The sequence below is a fragment of the Dasypus novemcinctus genome, chromosome 2 (genome assembly GCF_030445035.2).
Source record: "Dasypus novemcinctus isolate mDasNov1 chromosome 2, mDasNov1.1.hap2, whole genome shotgun sequence".
In the NCBI taxonomy this organism is placed as follows: Eukaryota; Metazoa; Chordata; class Mammalia; order Cingulata; family Dasypodidae; genus Dasypus; species Dasypus novemcinctus.
Genome location: NC_080674.1, coordinates 93,867,709 through 93,885,644, shown reverse-complemented (window position 1 = coordinate 93,885,644; position 17,936 = coordinate 93,867,709). Strand labels below are relative to the sequence as shown.

Below are 17,936 nucleotides of genomic sequence, written 5' to 3'. Positions count from 1 at the left end.
TTTATAGTTTTCTGTGTCCAAGTCCTTCACATCGTTAGTTAGATTTATTCCTAGATATTTGATTCTTTAGTTGCTGTTGTAAGTGGAATCTTTTTCTTGGTTCCTTCTTCTGATTATTTATTACTAGCGTATGGAAACACTATTGATTTTTGAGTGTTGATCTTGTACTTAGCTGTAGGAGCTTGGTTGTGGATTTTTCAGAATTTTCTGTATATAAGATAATGTCATCTGCAAAGAGGGAAAATTTCACTTCTTCCTTTCCAAACTGGATGCCTTTTATTTCTTTATTTTGCATGTTGCTCTGGCTAGAACTTCCACTACAATGTTGAATACCAGTGGTAACAATGGACATCCTTGTCTTGTTCCTCCTGTTGGAGGGAAAGCTTGCAGTCTTTCACAATTAAGTATGATGTAAGCTGTGATTTTTTTCATATATGTCCTTTGTCATGTTGAGGAAATTTCCTTCTATTCTTTGTTTCCTATGTGTTTTTATTAAGAGATGATACTAGATTTACTCGAATGCCTTTTCTACATAAATTGAGATGATCATGAAGTTTTTCTGTTTTATTCTATTAACGTGGTATATGACATTAATTTTCTTATGTTGAAACACCTTGCATACCTCATATAAATCCTACTTGACTATGGTGTATAATTCTTTTATTCTGCTTTTGGATTGAGTTTACTAGTGTTTTGTTGAGGATTAATGAGATAGTATTCAGAAATTTTCTTCCCTTCTGGTATCTTTATCTGGTTTTCATATGAGTGTGTTGTTGCCCTCATAGAGTGAATTAGGGAGAGTTCTTCTCTTCAACTTTATATATATATTTATATATATATATATATATATATATATATATATATATATATATATATATATATATATAAGTGTTTCCAAGAACAAGCTTGTATATTACGGATGACATGGATCCCAGAGGAGATCTTAAAAACTGTAAAAGCCAAAGGTCAAATTAGTGAGGTTTTTTTGTTTCTGTTGGTGTGTCTAACTCTCTATTTGTGTCTGTCTCTTTATTCCATATATATTTTCATACCTCTGGATGGTAATATAAAATTAACAAATGAAAATTCTTAGAAGAGCTCTATTCAAATTGCTAAAAAGTAATAAGTGCTTATATATATAAATGAATATCCCTAGAGCACCAAATAAGAAAAGGTGAGAAGGATGAAAAAGGTCATATAAAAATCTGACTAATACTATTTGAAGGAAAAAAAAAAAAAAACAACTTAAAAGATTCTCCTGAGCTCCTCTATAATCTTTTATAGCCTTTCCTACTCCCAGGGTCTTCTCCTAAACTTGACTGAAAACTGGTTGAGGGAGCTATGGAGGGAAGGGCTATGTGCAGTAAGATATGGAGAGGTAAAGTTAGCTTAGAATTCTGTCTACTAGGCCTGGAAATTAAGAATGACAGGGACAGAGAGAATGTTACAGAATATACCTCAGTTTGCATAGTTTGTCCTGGAATTCCCAATTTAAAATTTTTAACTGGCTTGGGAAGAAAGTAATTAAAATCCAATTGACAAATTTCAGTAAGTAAAGAAAAAGCTATGAAAACTTTTTCCTAAATTATGATTGAAACAAATAAAGCAATTATAGTATTCTCCAAAGCCTGATAGTATGCCATTGAGGTTATTTATAATTTTAAGGTGTTATGAAAACAAAGAAGTTTTAAGGTCCTATGGAAGAAAAGGAAAAAAAGAAAACATGTCTTATGTAAGCTATCAAGATTTTAATTATATTCTACTTGGGTGTAATCTTCCTAGGTTTATATAGCTACTAATAAGTTAACATTAAGTTTGTTAAATCTTTATGACAAAAACTTTAAGTTTTTGGTTAATGAAATTATTTTTATAAATGTTTTTGAAAATAACTGTTTTGTAGGATATATAAAAACAGTTCAGAGATGGTTTTGGGAACTTGAAGAATGAGGTATGCAGGTATGTGAAGTATGTACAATATGATTTGTTGAAGAAGGGAATGAAGTTTTGTCCAAAAGTGAAACAACTAGTTTTTCACAGAACAGAATGAGGGATATAAGACAAGACTTAAATGGATATGGAAAGAAGTAGAAGGCTTGTGAAAGCTTGTTTAAAGGAGTGTGTTTTATCCTGAGATAAGATGGTTGGTTTTCATAAAATCAGGGTCGAAATATGTAGGACAAGACTTGAATTGATATGGAAAGTTGCAGAAGGGTTTGTGGAAGTAAAATTTGCTTGCTGTTGACTGTAATTCAATAAGCTTATTTAAAGGTGAAATTTGTCTTAAGGTAAAGTAACTAGTCTAAATATGGTTGTAAGGGGTTATAGGAAATTATAAATTGTAAAAGCATTTTCATGATTTTTTTATTTATTTCTCTCCCTTCCCCTTCCCCTCCTCCAGTTGTCTGCTCTCTGTGTCCATTTGCTGTGTGTTCTTCTGTGTTCACTTGTATTTTTGTCAGCAGCACTGGGAAACTGCATCTCTTTTTTGTTGCATCATCTTGCTGCATCAGGTCTCCGTGTGTGCAGTGCCACTCTTGGGCAGGCTGCACTTTTTTTCACACAGGGCAGCTCTCCTTATAGGGCACACTCCTTGCGCATGGGGCTCCCTTACACAGGGGCACCCATGCATGGCATGGCACTCCTTGCACACATCAGCTCTGTGCATGGGCCAGCTCACCACACCGGTCAAGAGGACCTGGGTTTGAACCATGAACCCCACATGTGGTAGGTGGATGCTCTATCAGTTGAACCAAATCCTCTTCCCTGTAAAAGCATTTTCTAAACTGAGAAATTTCAATGTAAAGGTCTGATCCTAGGAAGCCATTATTAAGTAAAAATCTATGAATTGATATTGAAAACAAAAGTAACTTCATAGCAGAGGAATGTGTCAGATGCCACTTCAATATGTTATGATCTATGCTAACTAGGATTTGTTTAGTTTTGCAAAACTAAAGTTTCATTTTTCTCTCTGTTAAAATAACACAATTTTCTTAAATTGTTGGTCTGTTTTAAGTGGAAAGATATGTCTTCTTGAAATAATCAATATATAAAGAACAAATAAATAAATAAATAATAGCTGTTTAAATATAATGAGGTTATATTTAATAGTCTGCCAAAGGGCTGCCAATGCAAAGTACCAGAAATTGGTTGGCTTCTATAAAGGGTATTTATTTTTTGGGGTAAAAGCTTACAGTAACAAGACTGTAAAAAGTCCAACTCAAGGTTGCTTTCTCACCGAAGTCAGTTGCCATGGGTTGAAGCAAGATTGTTGCTGATTTCTGGCTGGTTTCTGCCTTCCCCTCTGGGCTTCCTCTTCCTCTTAAGACTCTGTGGGCCCAGCTTCTTCCAGATTTCAGTTATAGGCTGGCACAGGGCTTCTGTTCCCCATCTCAGCTGTAAGCTACCAGGCAAAATGACTCATCTCTCCCTAGGGCTTCATTTGTTTGAACCTTCTTCATCTGTCATATTGCCACATCAAAAATGATAGACTTCCCTATGTGTCTGTCTTATGCGTGAGTCCTTTTATATCAGACCCAGGAAGGGGGTGAGGACTCAACCTGAGTCATGCCTTGCTGATATAGTCCAATCAAAGCCCTAATTCTAACAGATAATCTAATCAAAGACATTGCACCTGACTTTAATGTAATCAAAGGGTAGCACACCCAGAGGAACAGATTAGTTTAAATACAGGGGTCCTTAACAAGGGGTCCATGAGCTTGAATTGAAATTCAAAAACACAATATTCTTGTGGGGACCTGTTGGTGTGGGTGTGATATATTTATTAATAATAAACAGTATAATGTGAAATTAGTAAATGGTCCATGGTTTTCACCTGACTGGCAAAGGGACCTTGGATCCCTTTGTATGTAAAATTATGTATATAAAGTTTATAAACTTTACAAACATAATCTTTCTCTTTTTGGATTCATAAAATAACCTCAAACTGCCACAATGTTCAAACATGATAACTTTTAATATTGTAATAAAGCCCTTAAGAATATCTTTAATTTCAAACTACAAAAGAATTTGCTCTTTCACCTTATAAAATGTGCAGTGTTAAAATATATACATTTATGAAATTAACATTTTCAATATATTTGTATTTTAATTCACAATGGAAAAATATATCCCAAAACTAGAAACTTGAAAAGTTTTTGTAAACTGTAGAAGATGGGAACTCAGTGTTATTCTGACAGTGTTTTAACTTTTAAAGTCATATTTTATTCTGATCCAGATATTGAGATTTATTTCCTTAGACTATTGTGAATGGATAGACTTATGTTTACTGCTTACTGCTAAGGGAAATATTATTTATAAAATCATATATAACCTAGTATTAACTGCCTATTTCAGAAACTTAATACTTGCAAAGATCCATATTACATTTATCACTCTGAAGGTTTAAAGAATCACCCTCAATAACACTCCAGGCTCTAAAAAAAAAGGTATAAAATTATTTCCACAATATAACATGGTTATTTAAACCTATAATTCTCAATTTACTTATTAAATTTCTTTTTTCAGAAAGTTTCTGAATTATTCCTATGTCAGATAAGCCCAGGAACCCAGAGTCAAGAATGACAACCAGCTTCATTCCTCTACCCCATCACATTGACACCCATTTTACAGCATGAAGAGGCCAGAAAGATCCATGGTCCAGATTATCCCCAAGAGTGGAAATTTTACAAAACAGAGAGGGAGGCTAGACCTGCTACTCTAAAGGTCATTTTAAACAGGTCTCACCCCTGTTTATGGTTACTCTAGACTTAGCCTCACCCTTGTATATGATTACTATTGTGATGATATTCTAGACTGACCTTATCCTTATTTATGGTTACCCCAAAACTAGGCTCCGCCTTGTGTATGCCTACTATTGTGATGGTAATCACTTTACCCTCCATTTTTGTTTGTTTGTTTGTTTCTTTCTTTCTTTGTTTTTAAAGAAGCTTGAGGTTACACAAATGTTACAGCAAAAATATCGAGGATTCCCAGATTCCCCATCCCTTCTTCCTCCCATAATTTCCCCTACTAACAACATCTTTCATTAGTGCAGTATATTTGTTATAACTGATGAACACATTTTGAAGCATTGCTACTAACCACGATCTACAGGTTACATTATGGTTTACGCTTTGTACCATACTTTATAGGTTTTGACAAAATGTTTAATGGCTTTTATCTGTCATTGCAATAACCTACAGAACAATTCTAATGTTCCAAAATGCCCATGTGACACCTATTCTTCCTTCTCCCTCCCCTCAGAACCTCTGATGTCCACTACCTTTATATCAATGTTACAAGTTCTTCTGTTACTAGAATAATAATAAGTACTTTAGTCCATATTTGCATTCTCACCTTACATTTGTTCATTCCTCAATCTTGAGGATTTGGGATGATGATGCCTACTCTGCTTCTGATTGAGAGGGACTTAGGTCCCATGGGGCACATGGGTTGTAAATGTCTTGCTTGCAGTTGTAGATACTATTTTTTAGGATGTTATCTATTCTTTTGTTAGCTGTCCTTGGCGAGTCCAATGTAGGTGTTGGCTGCACCTCTTCTGAGATTCAGGGCTTAACTGGCATATGAACAGCCAGAAGATATAAGTCTCTGGTACATACAATTAATGAGTATAATACTAATTATTTGCTCAAATAAAAGAGGCATAAGAATTATGTGTAGGGAAAAGGACTTGGCCCAGTGGTTAGGGCGTCCATCTACCACATGGGAGGTCCACAGTTCAAATCCCGGGCCTCCTTGACCCATGTGGAGTTGGCCCATGTGCAGTGCTGATGTGTGCAAGGAGTGCCCTGCCACACAGGGGTGGCCCCCACGTAGGGGAGTCCCACGCGCAAGGAGTGCGCCCCATAAGGAAAGCAGCCGAGCACGAAAGAAAGTGCAGCATGCCTAAGAATAGCACCACCCACACGGAGAGCTGACACAACAAGATGATGCAACAAAAAAAGACACAGATTCCCGTGCCACTGACAACAACAGAAGCAGACAAAGAAACAAGATGCAGCAAATAGACACAGAGAACAGACAACCGGGGTGGGGTGGAGGGAAGAGAAATAAATAAATATATAAATCTTTAAAAAAAAAAAGAATCATGTGTAGGGAAATTATAAATGAGTCTAACTCTATTACAGTGGAGAGATAGGTTATGATAAATTCCAAAGTAAGGTGCACTGGTGGGGTGCTGATTTCCTGGGGTTATCTGCCCTGCCAATAGTATCTAGATGTCTCTAGATATATGATTATGAGTCTCCAAAAAGAGTTGGGAGGTTATCAGAGGTGTCGCCCTTATGCACACCTGAGCAAAGTCCCAGAGACAGATAAAGTAGATACAACCTCAGGTATTGGTTCTACTGAGGGCTACAGAGACCCACTGGTTCTATGGTCATGGCAGATGGAGTTCAGTGCCATGTTAGTTGGCCCTACTTTGAAGTTTGTGTTTCTGTGTGATGGAGCTGGACTTAGATGTGATCCCACAAGTCTCTCCTGTTACTTTTACAGGATCTGTAGTTGTTGCTGGGGTTTAGTGTATACCCAGGGGACCTGAATCTCTCAACTGACCATGTGATAGCCAGGCCCTGAGCCTCAACAGACTTGCAACTCCTACACTCTGGTTTATTGGACTTACTCCACTCAGCTAACATGGAGGTAAAGAAGGTCAACCACCACACCAGGGAGCCAAGAGTGCCTACAACTGAAAGCAGGAGAACTGAATCCAGCATCCATGTGGAATCTAAGCCCCCTCTTGATACAGATGTGGAGTGGACACAACCATTCTAAGGTCTACAGGATGGAGGAATAGAGTATGGATGAGAATGGACTTACTGATATTCTGTTCAGGAACTATTGTGATTAGTAATCGAAGAAAATGTGGCATTGGTATGGAGAAAGTGGCCTTGGTGGCTGCTGGGGGTAGGGAGTGGGAGGAAGAGATGTGATGCGTGGGCATTTTTGGGACTTGGAGTTGTCCTCGTTGGTGCTGCAGGGACAGTTACTGGACATTGTATGTCCTCCCATGGCCCACTGGGTGGACTGTGGGAGAGTGTGGGCTATGATGTGGACCATTGACCATGAGGTGCAGCGGTGCTCAGAGATGTATTCACCAAATGCCATGAATGTCTCATGATGATGGAGGAGATTGTTGCTATGGGGGGAGGAGTGGAATGAGGAGGTGGGGGGTATATGGGGACCTCATATTTTTTTAATGTAACATTAAAAAAATAAAGACAAAAATAAATAAATAAAAGGAAAAAAATGAAATATATATATATATATATATGTATGTCTCTAGAGTCCTCAGGAGCACCCCAGCTTGAGGCACTGTTTACTGTGGCAGTCAGAGAAATCCTCCTAAATATGCATAAGCATAACCTCTGGAATAACCTCCCAACTCACTTTGAAATCTTTTAGCCACAAAAACTCATTTGTATTTAATATTTAATATTTCCCCCTTTTGGTCAAGGTCTTTTTCCAAATTCATCACTAGTTGGCACTTGGTAATAATCCCTCAGTGCCAGGGATGATCATCCCTGGAAGTCATGTCCCATGCCAGGGGGAAGATAGTGAGTCAATATGCTGAGTTTGGCTTAGAGAGAGGCCACATTTGAGCAACATGGAGGTTTTCAGGAGATAACTCTTAGGCAATATATAATACTAGGCTAAATTCTAATTTCACAAAACAAGTTCCATAAGTGCAAGCATCAATATCAAGGGCCTTGCGTATGAGTCTATCCTCCTTTGCTAGGCATTGCCCATATACTCTAGAGATTCTTGCCACTCTATTAGAGAATGTAGCAGGTCTCCCCAGGAGAGGGATTTATTATTACCTTAGTTATTGTTTCTGCAGATTTCTGTAGATCTAGGAGGCAGTATTTTGGCAGCTCAAGCCCCTCCCTTGCTTGTGCAAACAAATAAACTCTTTCTTTGTAACCCCAGTGTCTCAGGTATTGATCTTCAGAGTATGTCAGGGAAAAGGAGCCCTCATTTACTCAGTATCATCTGCAGCTCTGAAAAAGGCTACCATCTTGAAGTCTCCAGAACCTTTTTCTAGAGTAGATTGGAACAAAGGCCATCCTCAGAGCTGGGCCCCCAGTTATTCAAAGTAGCTAATTGAAAGCCATGATCAATGATGGGTCCATCCCCACCCTAAATCTTGAGTAAGTGGATTATTATGTACTTTTCTGGCATAAGCAAGCTAGGCCAGGGTCCAGAACCCACTGCTGCCTGCTGAAGAGTAGGGGCTGGGTGCAGGTAACTGCCTGGTGCACAATTTACTGGCATTTATGGTACCTTACCGGCCTCTTCCTCTTAATCTTCCTTGGATGATATACAGTGTTCTACTGGACTCCAGAGTTCAAACTGTAATACAAGGACATGTACAGACTTTAGTGACCAATGACTTTACTGCATGGATAGTTGATTACACTTATATCAATAGAGAGCTTGCCATCAGCAATGAGAGATATTTTATCCAATCAATTGAATGCCTTAAAAAGGGAGCATTCAGGGAGAATTTCCAAGCTCATGTTTGGACAGCCAACATCTCCCAGAAACTCTTCAAGGACCTTCATTGGACTTACATTGGAGCCCCTGGTTTGCAGCCTGACTGTGGAACCTGGAGTTGTACATCCCCATGGTCACGTGAGAGACTTTTACAAAATTTCTTACTACTGACAGATATCTCCTGTTGATTCTGTTTCCTTAGAGAACCCTGACTAATACAATCTTCACTCCTTCTCTATGCTCATCTCAGTGAATGACTCCATCCTACATCAAATTCTTAGGCTAGAAATCCAGTGCCATCCTTGCTTCTCCCTCTCCCCATCACAACACATATCCAATTAATATGCCTCCCTTTGTACCCACATCTAATTACTGGTGATTCTACATCCTAAATCTCTCTCTCTCTCGTCCATTTTACTTCTATATTTGAACCCCCCTGACACGCCAGTACAAAAGAGAATTAGAGCTTAGTTACTTTGCTCTAAGTTTCCATTATTTTCTTTCTCATTCTTGTTTGCATTTTCAGCATTGTCTTCTCCCTAGATGCTTTCTTTTCAAAAGAGTTCCTCCCCTAAATCTCTCTTAAATTTATCTATTTCTCTCTAGTCGCAATGCTACTACATTATTCCGGCTGCCCTCAACACCCTCCTCAATTACTGAAAGTCTCCTCAAATAGTTGCCATACTTCCCCCAAACTATTTTCCACAAGTCAGTTTTTCTAAATCACACATATGATCATGTAATTCCTTAATTTAAAACCCTCCAGTCATGTTTGATGCTCCTAGAATGAAGTTAAGATGTTTAACATTGCCCAACATCCTGGTTTGCCCAGACAGTTTTTGTTCATTCCTGTTGTACCAATATAATTATTAATAACCTCTCTTTCACTCTCCTGTCTAGCTTAACCTAACTCTACTGGGACATCTCTGCCTGAGTACTGGATCAGAATTCATTGCCCTTGCAAGAAGCTCCCTGATACTCTACTAGTACTGTTGATAATACATATCTACTGCATATATCTCTCTATTCCATCTATCTCTTTTTGTCCTGTTACCATATAAATTCTGTAACAGCAACTCTGCCATTTATGATGTAACCTTTATCAAGTTATTTGATCTCTCTAAGCCCCAATTTCTCATCTGGAATATGAGGATAAATAATAATTATTATGAGAACCAAATGATATAAAACATGAAAAAAGCTTACCCCACCAACTCCACTGTTATATCTATTTTAAAGACTTATGTAAATGGTCAAATGTATTTTTGTCCTTTATAGCTCCTTAAAAATCTTATTTCCTATCTAATATTTTTATTTTGTTTTATATTTCCCATTTACCAAGCAAGTAGAGTTAAAAATTGTTTTTTCTTTTATATATTTAACTAGAATATAATAAGATTCTCCATGATAGAGTCCTTTTAAATTTTATTTATTTTCTTTTTTTAAAAATCACACATGTTCTTCCAGAAAGTCATCTTCTGGGAAATAAGATAATACCAGAAACTATTAGTACTGCTCAGACATGGAACATGTTTTCTTCTGTCATAGAATGTAAATACTTATTAGTTCCCACAGAAGATCATACACATACATTATATAACAAATATGATATATAAGAAAAATACACTTTTAGCATATTACAAAACAATGAGGACCAAATGTATAAATTTGTGGAAAATAATGTCTACAATTTGAGCAGATATTTATTAATAATTATATGTAGTTTTTGGGTGAAAATTCTTCTTTATAAAAGAATAACAATTTAACTAATGTAGCCCTACATTAACAGACTGAACTTTGTTTATAATACATTTAAAGCTCTTCTAAGTCTCAAAATTCTAAAGAAAAATATGCAGGTACTTTGTAGCTCTCTAACTCATGTTGTGTTTTTTTTCTAAATTTTAGGCCTAAAATTCAGACTTACCTGATTGCACATTTCTACTCATTATAACAGTTTCTCTACATACTTTCTCTATGTTGTTATCGTGTTTCATCTTTGTTATCAAAAACTTTCTAAGTTTAATACAGCACATGAGATAATACACCAATATATCCCTAAAGATTTCCTTTTAGGAGTTAAATTTAAAAACACAAATATGATCCACAGCACTGACCATTATTGTTCATACTTTCTGATATCTCCCAAGTGTCCAGAAAGTTACATCCCATTTTTATTCCTAAGTCCTTAAGAACTTGCTTCTCCAAAGCAAATACTGACTTATTTCCTATCTAGTTATTTCATTGTTTTCAATAATAATAATATATTGAAATATAAATAATCATTTTAAAAATAATATAGTCACCTGCGTTTTTCCTACCCTATCATTCAATTTGCCAAATCTAGCACTAGAAAGAGAATAAAAGTATGGTCTTCAGGGTTTTTTCATACATTATCCTCTTAAGGATCATGTCCTTATTCTACAATCAGTCTTTCACCTGCATCAGTCTCCTACTGGCCTCTTGTCTACCAAACGACTCTTTTTAAAGTTTCATCCCTCTTTCCTCTTCATTTATTTGCAGAGAGACCGAAGTAAGGGAGCAGTCATGTTTCTTCCTATACATTCACTTTTCTGAGGCCTTCTACCAAGTTTCACCAAAAATGACTCAAATAATAGTAAAATATATTAATAATGAAATAAAATGGAAAGCTCTCTCCCTATTTAATAGGCCCACCGGTATAAATAAAGTTCCCTATTTCTAAGAGTGTAAACCATGATTTGGACATTAGAAACTATTGGATAAAATATCTATCATAGCTTTCAAACTTGTTTTTAATGCAAACCTCACAAAATTATTTTGGCTTTACCAAAGCATTACTCCCACTTTTTAAAGACCAAGACAATCTATATTATTTTCATTTGCAAATTATTCATGATTTAATTCTGTTGCTCATAGATGTCTTTGGATACTTTGTTATATTCACCTTTACAATAGGATGCATACCTCCATACCCACAAAACTCTTCATGTATGTTTAAAGTCCAAAATAATAAAGCTTTAAATTCTTTTCTATCAGTTGCTCTCCAGAGAAGTAATTTGATGTTCATACATGACTAGAAAAAGATAATGTTAATTTGGGGCAGAAAATTTCATCTGTCTCATGTTTCCACGGAAACATTAATATATGTAGTTTATATATGAACTAAAAAGAGATTTATCTTATAAAAACAATAAATACAAACTTATTGCCAATTATCCATGTGTGAATTTACTGTCACAAATTAGATATGTGATTTTTAAAATACATTTTTTATTTATTTTTAAAAGATACTTAGATTACATAAAATGTTAAATTAAAAAAATATAAGGGATTCCCATATGCCCACTCCCCACACCTCCCAGTTTTCCCCACATTAACAACTTTCATTAGTGTGGTACATTTATTATAACTGATGAACACATTTTGGAGCATTGCCAGTAAGCATGGATTATAGTTTACATTGTAGTTTTAGATGTGTGATTTTAAAGTTTAGCTATCGTCTAAAAAACCTGTTTGCTGACCATGAAACACAGAGTTCTGGAGATAATGAGGCCTTGGCAAACTTTAAAAATAATTTTTTTAAGGAGTACCAGGAATTGAACCCTGGACCTCATACATGGAAAGGAGGCACTCAACTACTGAACTACACCAGCTCCCCAAAACTTGTAATCTTAAAGAGGCTCTCTTCCTTATAGCTTTTCCCTGACAAATCTTCCTTTATCATAAACAACTATTAATAGTAGCAAGTAAAATTTCCCAACAAGAAAGATAGTAACATGAAAGCTGAGCTACTTAAAGATGAGTGAGAAGCAATAATTCTTAAAATTTTTAAGTTTCAATAACAAAAAAGATAACAATAACACTAAGTAAAATTAACTTTAGGCAGCAAACTCTTCAAAGATGCTTCCATTAAATAGTGTTGAAGGGAAGCGGATTTGGCCCAAAGGATAGAGCCTACCTCCACCTACCACAGGGGAGGTCCAAGGTTCAAACCCAGGGCCTCATGACCCGTGTCATGAGCTGGCCCATGCGCAGTGCTGATGCGCGCAAGGAGTGCGGGAGCCCCACGGGCAAGGAGTGCACCCCGTAAGGAGAGCCGCCCAGTGCAAAAAAATGCAGACTGCTCAGGAATGGCACTGCACACAGAGAGCTGACACAGCAAGATGATGCAACAAAATGAGACACAGATTCCCGGTGCTGCTGACAAGAATACAAGTGAACACAGAAGAACACATAGCGAATAGACACTGAGAGCAGACAACTGGGGGTAGGGGGCAGGGAAGGGGAAATAAATTAAAAACAAAAATAGTATTGAAAAGACCCTGAGTACCTAGTTTTCATTTTTTAAAATATCATTTATAATAACTATCTCCTTCATCAACAAAGAAAATATCAAATGACTGAAAGGGTAACATTCCCCAAGTAAAATCTCACAAATGAATATCCAGTTAGCAAATATAATTTGATATAAAAAACTGAGAACTATATAATCCTTGTAATTATAGTTTGTCACTAAAAATCAATAAATATTGATCAAGAAAATAGTAGCTACTATAATATGAAATTTTGTACCCTCATTACATAAAGTCATGTCTGCTCAAAAGTTATAAAATAGTTCAAAATAGTAATTTAGCATTTCTGCTCCTTCTTGTAGGCCAGAAGCCACTTGAGCCTAGAAGAATAAACTTAACCAACTCATCTAACTTAACAAGCAACAGTGTTACAAATTCACTCAAGTGACTATTCCTTGACACCATAATCAAATGTGTTGTCAAAAAGCAACCAGGCTTTGGAAAACATAAACCATAAATACTTATCAATTTGAAACTCCAGCTTTTGCTACTTACTAAAAGTGACGGCAAATAAAATTTCCCAACAATAGAAAAGATCCTAACATGAAAGTCAAGCTAATTAAGATTAGGCTTTTGCATGTAAATATTTAAATAATACCAATAAAATAATAGAGATACTAAATACTGATTCTACCATCTCTCCCAAAGAGCAATATTTAAACACTTAATCTGTACATCGCCTAGAATTTATCACTTAGTAGAGTACTAAAATTGTTTTCAAAAATCATTAACTCCCCAAATCCAACCCAGTTTTTAAAAAAATGCATACTAGAATTCAGTATTGTTTTCTAATTTCCACTCCCTCCTTTCTCTATGCCTACCAATAATATAAGGATAAGAAAGCCGAAGGTTCTGCATAGAACAGGTTTATTCAGATCTTGCCTGTAATTGGAGAATCCCCATTAAATATGGCAATGGAAACAATACAATCCATTTTTATAAATCTACTTAGGCCTATCCTAATATTTTTGGTCCCTGAGCACAAACAGGACCAATATCAAACTACTTATACTCTTGGCCATTCTACCACTCTTAGTCCTTAAGTGAACTAGGATAATTTTGAAATATGAAGAGGGAAATAAATACCACTGATTATTATGTTATTATTTTTTAATAAATATCTCAACTTGCTGTGTGACACTTATTCCCCAAAATGTCTCTATCACTGACAGCTGAAAGAGTTACAAGAGATAAAGGAAGCATTAAATGCCTCTAGTACATTTTTTCTCTCTGCAAATGCCTCCAATCTTTTCACTGTAATGTCATCACTTTTTTATTTAAAATATATACAAATGTGGCTTAGTTCAGAAAGGACTGTAACTAGGTATAATTGGGACAGAAACACATATTTGGATTAGCAATGAGATGGTCCTGCTAGTATGGATAGTTATATAAATTATGGTCATTCCACATGGAATACTATGCAGTCATTATATATTTTGTTAAATATATGGTGAAGTTCTTTGTGTGTATATTTTTCCATTGAATTCAAAGGCACACAATTTTTTATTTCAATGTCTTTTAAATCATAATGCACTTTATACTCCATAGCATATTATAGCTGTCAGAGAGGAGATAGTCAACATAGTTCCAAGTATCTACAAACTTAGTCATAAATGTCCATGATTTTGTCATTTGAATTGAGTTATTATTCATTGTTGGCACAGCATGTGCTGAGTTTAATTGCCATTTATCTTGAATTCCTAGTTGCTGTCTAGAATCTTCAGTTAATACTTTATAGTAAATTAAGAATATGCCAACATTAAAATCTGTAGATGGAGTGATAACAGCCTGGAAGAAAATCCTGGAGACAATAATGAAGTTAAGAACTGCTCACAAACCACTCAATGGCAAAGAGGCTAATACTGTGTAAAAAATTTCTATGCGATAAGAAAGCATTGCCACAGCTTAATTAGCAATGTTTACTTTTTTAAAATTTTATTTTATTTTTAAAGAAGGTTTAGATTACATAAATGTTAAATCAGAAATGTAGGGGATTCCCATATATCTACTTTCTTAATTGTACATTTAGATGGAAATACACCAAAATGTTAACAGTGGTATCTCTGGGTAGACAGTGAAATTATGGGTGATTTTTCTTAAATCATAAAATAAAATATAAAAAATTAAATGGTGTTTACACACTGCACATCATTCAATTTAATGAGAAAAGAAACCATGTTGTACAGAATTTTATCACAAAATACATGACACATTTACACGTCTACTAAGGATTAAGAACATGGTAAAATCACAAATAATTAGCTATCACATATAGAAACAAGTCTTATTTTGCTAGTAATATAGCAAGTCTTCACTCCAGTATCCATCACAAAGTCAATTTGACTGCATTTTGAGGATGTTAAAGGGTTAAGTCTGAGTTTAAAAGTCATGAAATACAAGATTATGACTTAAAAAACAAACAAACAAACAAAAATCACTTAGTTCTATAGTACTAAGCCTGTCAGGTTCCAGCCAAAATAAAAATTAAGCATAGATTTCATATTTTTCTTAAAGAAACAGGTTCTGACTACTAGTATGGTTTTTCTTACAATAACACATAAAAGGGGGTCTTATACCAAAACTTTCTATTGCAATGCCTTGCTTTTCTTTTAATAATGATATTTAGCATTATAATTTTATGTGACAAATTCCACACTTTGCAACTGTTTCAACTTATCTCAATAGTATATATCTTGATAGCAATCAGCATTTGTCAGATTTTCATGGAGTACTTGAGATTGAGTTCAAACTTTGATACATTAAGATGGAACAGCCATTGAATTTAAAAATCCAAGAAACAAATACCATACAAGATTCCCAATTAAGCTCTGCAGAAGACATAAAAAGGGGGGCTAGTTATTCTGTCTAGTCAAAATTTTATTCAGTGGTGAAAAATGAATCTAGTGGAGGGATTACAAGAAGGTAAAGGAGATAACATAGTAGTGGGATGTTGTTCTGGGCACAGAAAGGCCATGTAACTGCACATTGGCAACAGTGGGACAAGCTAACAAAGAGGACAGAAGATGTACTTGACAGGAGTATAGAGAGTTAGCAGATGAGTAGGAGGAGATGACATATGAGTCGTGGGCTGGGGTGCAGTAGGAAAGAGTCTTGGTGGTAAAGATAAATTGCTTAAATTTAATGCAAAATACAATGAGGGCTGTGTGAAACAACCTAAGAGCCCAGGATAATGGTTACAGTACATATTCCGCTGTCTAAGCCGTAGATCTTTATGGACAGGAAGTCTTGCAAAGGGGAGGTTACAAAAGTCAGAGGAGAACACATTCAAAATTTGATCCGTGTTCTTTTCTTTCAGAAATTAAAAGATAAGAAGGAATTGAGAGGTGCTAGAATGTTTTGTTTTGTTTTGTTTTGAAGCAAGTAAACTCAATTTCAGGTACTTGAGAAACAGTCATGTGATCAAATCCAAAGAGAAGAAAAATAGGGTGAGTGAATACGATCTTAAGATGATAGGGGACAAGAATTTCATGGTAACTTGTCAATTACTTAAGTGTTTTGAAAGACACGGTAAAAAGAAAATAAAGAAAAATAGCAAAATAAATGATAAAGACAATGATTTATAATATTCTAAGGACTTTAAACAAATAATTCTGTAAAATACAGTGACAGAAATGAATTATAATCATATAATATGTTAAAGCAATTCTCCGAATGACAGGTAAATTTCTTCCGGTGCCTTTTTTTTAAGTGCAATTCTAGTTTAACAAGCTAATGCTTTTTTTTTTTTTTCAGAAATGTTATACTGTAATTGGAGACATTTTACTAAAAACTCCAAAGAACTCAGCCACTTCACTACCCCTTAAAAATGTAAAGCATAAATTTGGTAATGAAGGCCTTATTGTATACAGTACTCTAAATCCACTCCTTGTTCAATGTCATTTGAATGCTTAATAAATACCATTTGACCACGACTGTGAGAAAAAACATTTTAGCAAATTCAATAAATTTACCACTAGGTGGCGAAAAAACACAGGTAGAGCTAGTACAAGGTCTCAAGAATTTTATAACCAGAATTTCCACCAGGTGTCAACAGAGGAGGGAAAAATACTACTTTTACCCACACAAATTCAGTTTTAAGTATAAGGACCTAAACTTTTAATCAGAGATAAATGGCCTGCCCTTTAACTATCCAAATAGTTTGCATTTATAACGTTGTTTAGTCCAATATATCAGACAACTAAAATCCAACTAAATAAAATTTAGTTTAGAAAAAACAAAACAAAACGACTTAAGAGTTGTTTATTGTTATTCATAGGCTCAACCTATGCCAATACAGTCCGCAAAATAATCTAAAATGTTTAGAGATGGACAGCCAAAAATCTTCCAAAGCATATTTGATCAAACATATATAGATCCATATTCATATTTCTTCTTTCTATATTTCTCTTATAAGTAGTTGTGTCGACTGCCCATAATCTAGATGCGTTTATGTGGTTATGCTTTGAATCAAAGCATATTATCAAAGTGTTGCCATTTTTTAACCAGTCACAATAAAAACGATGAAATATACTTATTTTTAAGATGTATTATAAGAATTACTGTGTTGAACAATCCACGACTCTCAGCCGAAAAGCAAAAATAAGACTTTACGGAATTAAGCCCCATTTCAATACCGGACCATGGTTTTTAAAAGCCATCTTACGTGTTATACTAATTTCTAACAAATATTTCTCGATCCTGCCGTAAACAATATGTCAGCTAAACTGTCATGCTGCCTTTTATAAAGTGGTACTTTTAAATGCCGACTTCTATTCTTACTCCTCTGGACACAGGATCAGCAATCATGTCATACTCTGCAAATCTTGCAGTAGGTGGTGTCTTTTAAAAGGACTTTTTCTTCCTTCGAGGAAGTGATTAAGCCTTTTCTACTGTTGCCATCATGGAAACAACTTGGTTAGTTTTCGTGGCTATCTAAGAGATGGAGGAGAAAGCAGTTTAGGAAAAAAAATAGCACTACTGATTAAATTATTCTTGATTCTCTTCTTGCTCCTTATAGTATTATCTTTTCAAGATCCCTTTGGCCTCAACCGAGTTCAGTTCACCCTGCCTACAAAACACCGGTTTTAA

The 17,936-nt window shown here is 35.3% G+C and overlaps 1 long non-coding RNA gene across 2 annotated transcripts in view; it reads right to left on the bottom strand.

Annotated features, from left to right (window-relative positions):
• The window catches only part of LOC111767100 (uncharacterized), a 51,410-nt gene that overhangs the window by 32,967 nt on the left and 507 nt on the right, over window positions 1-17,936 (bottom strand). The window contains exon 2 of one of the 2 annotated variants that reach the window (XR_002798994.3): window positions 8,307-8,370. This is a non-coding gene — a long non-coding RNA (uncharacterized lncRNA). Of the gene's footprint in view, window positions 1-8,306; window positions 8,371-14,757; window positions 17,781-17,936 lie in introns of those variants that run through there. The other variant, XR_011646231.1, reaches the window with a different exon arrangement.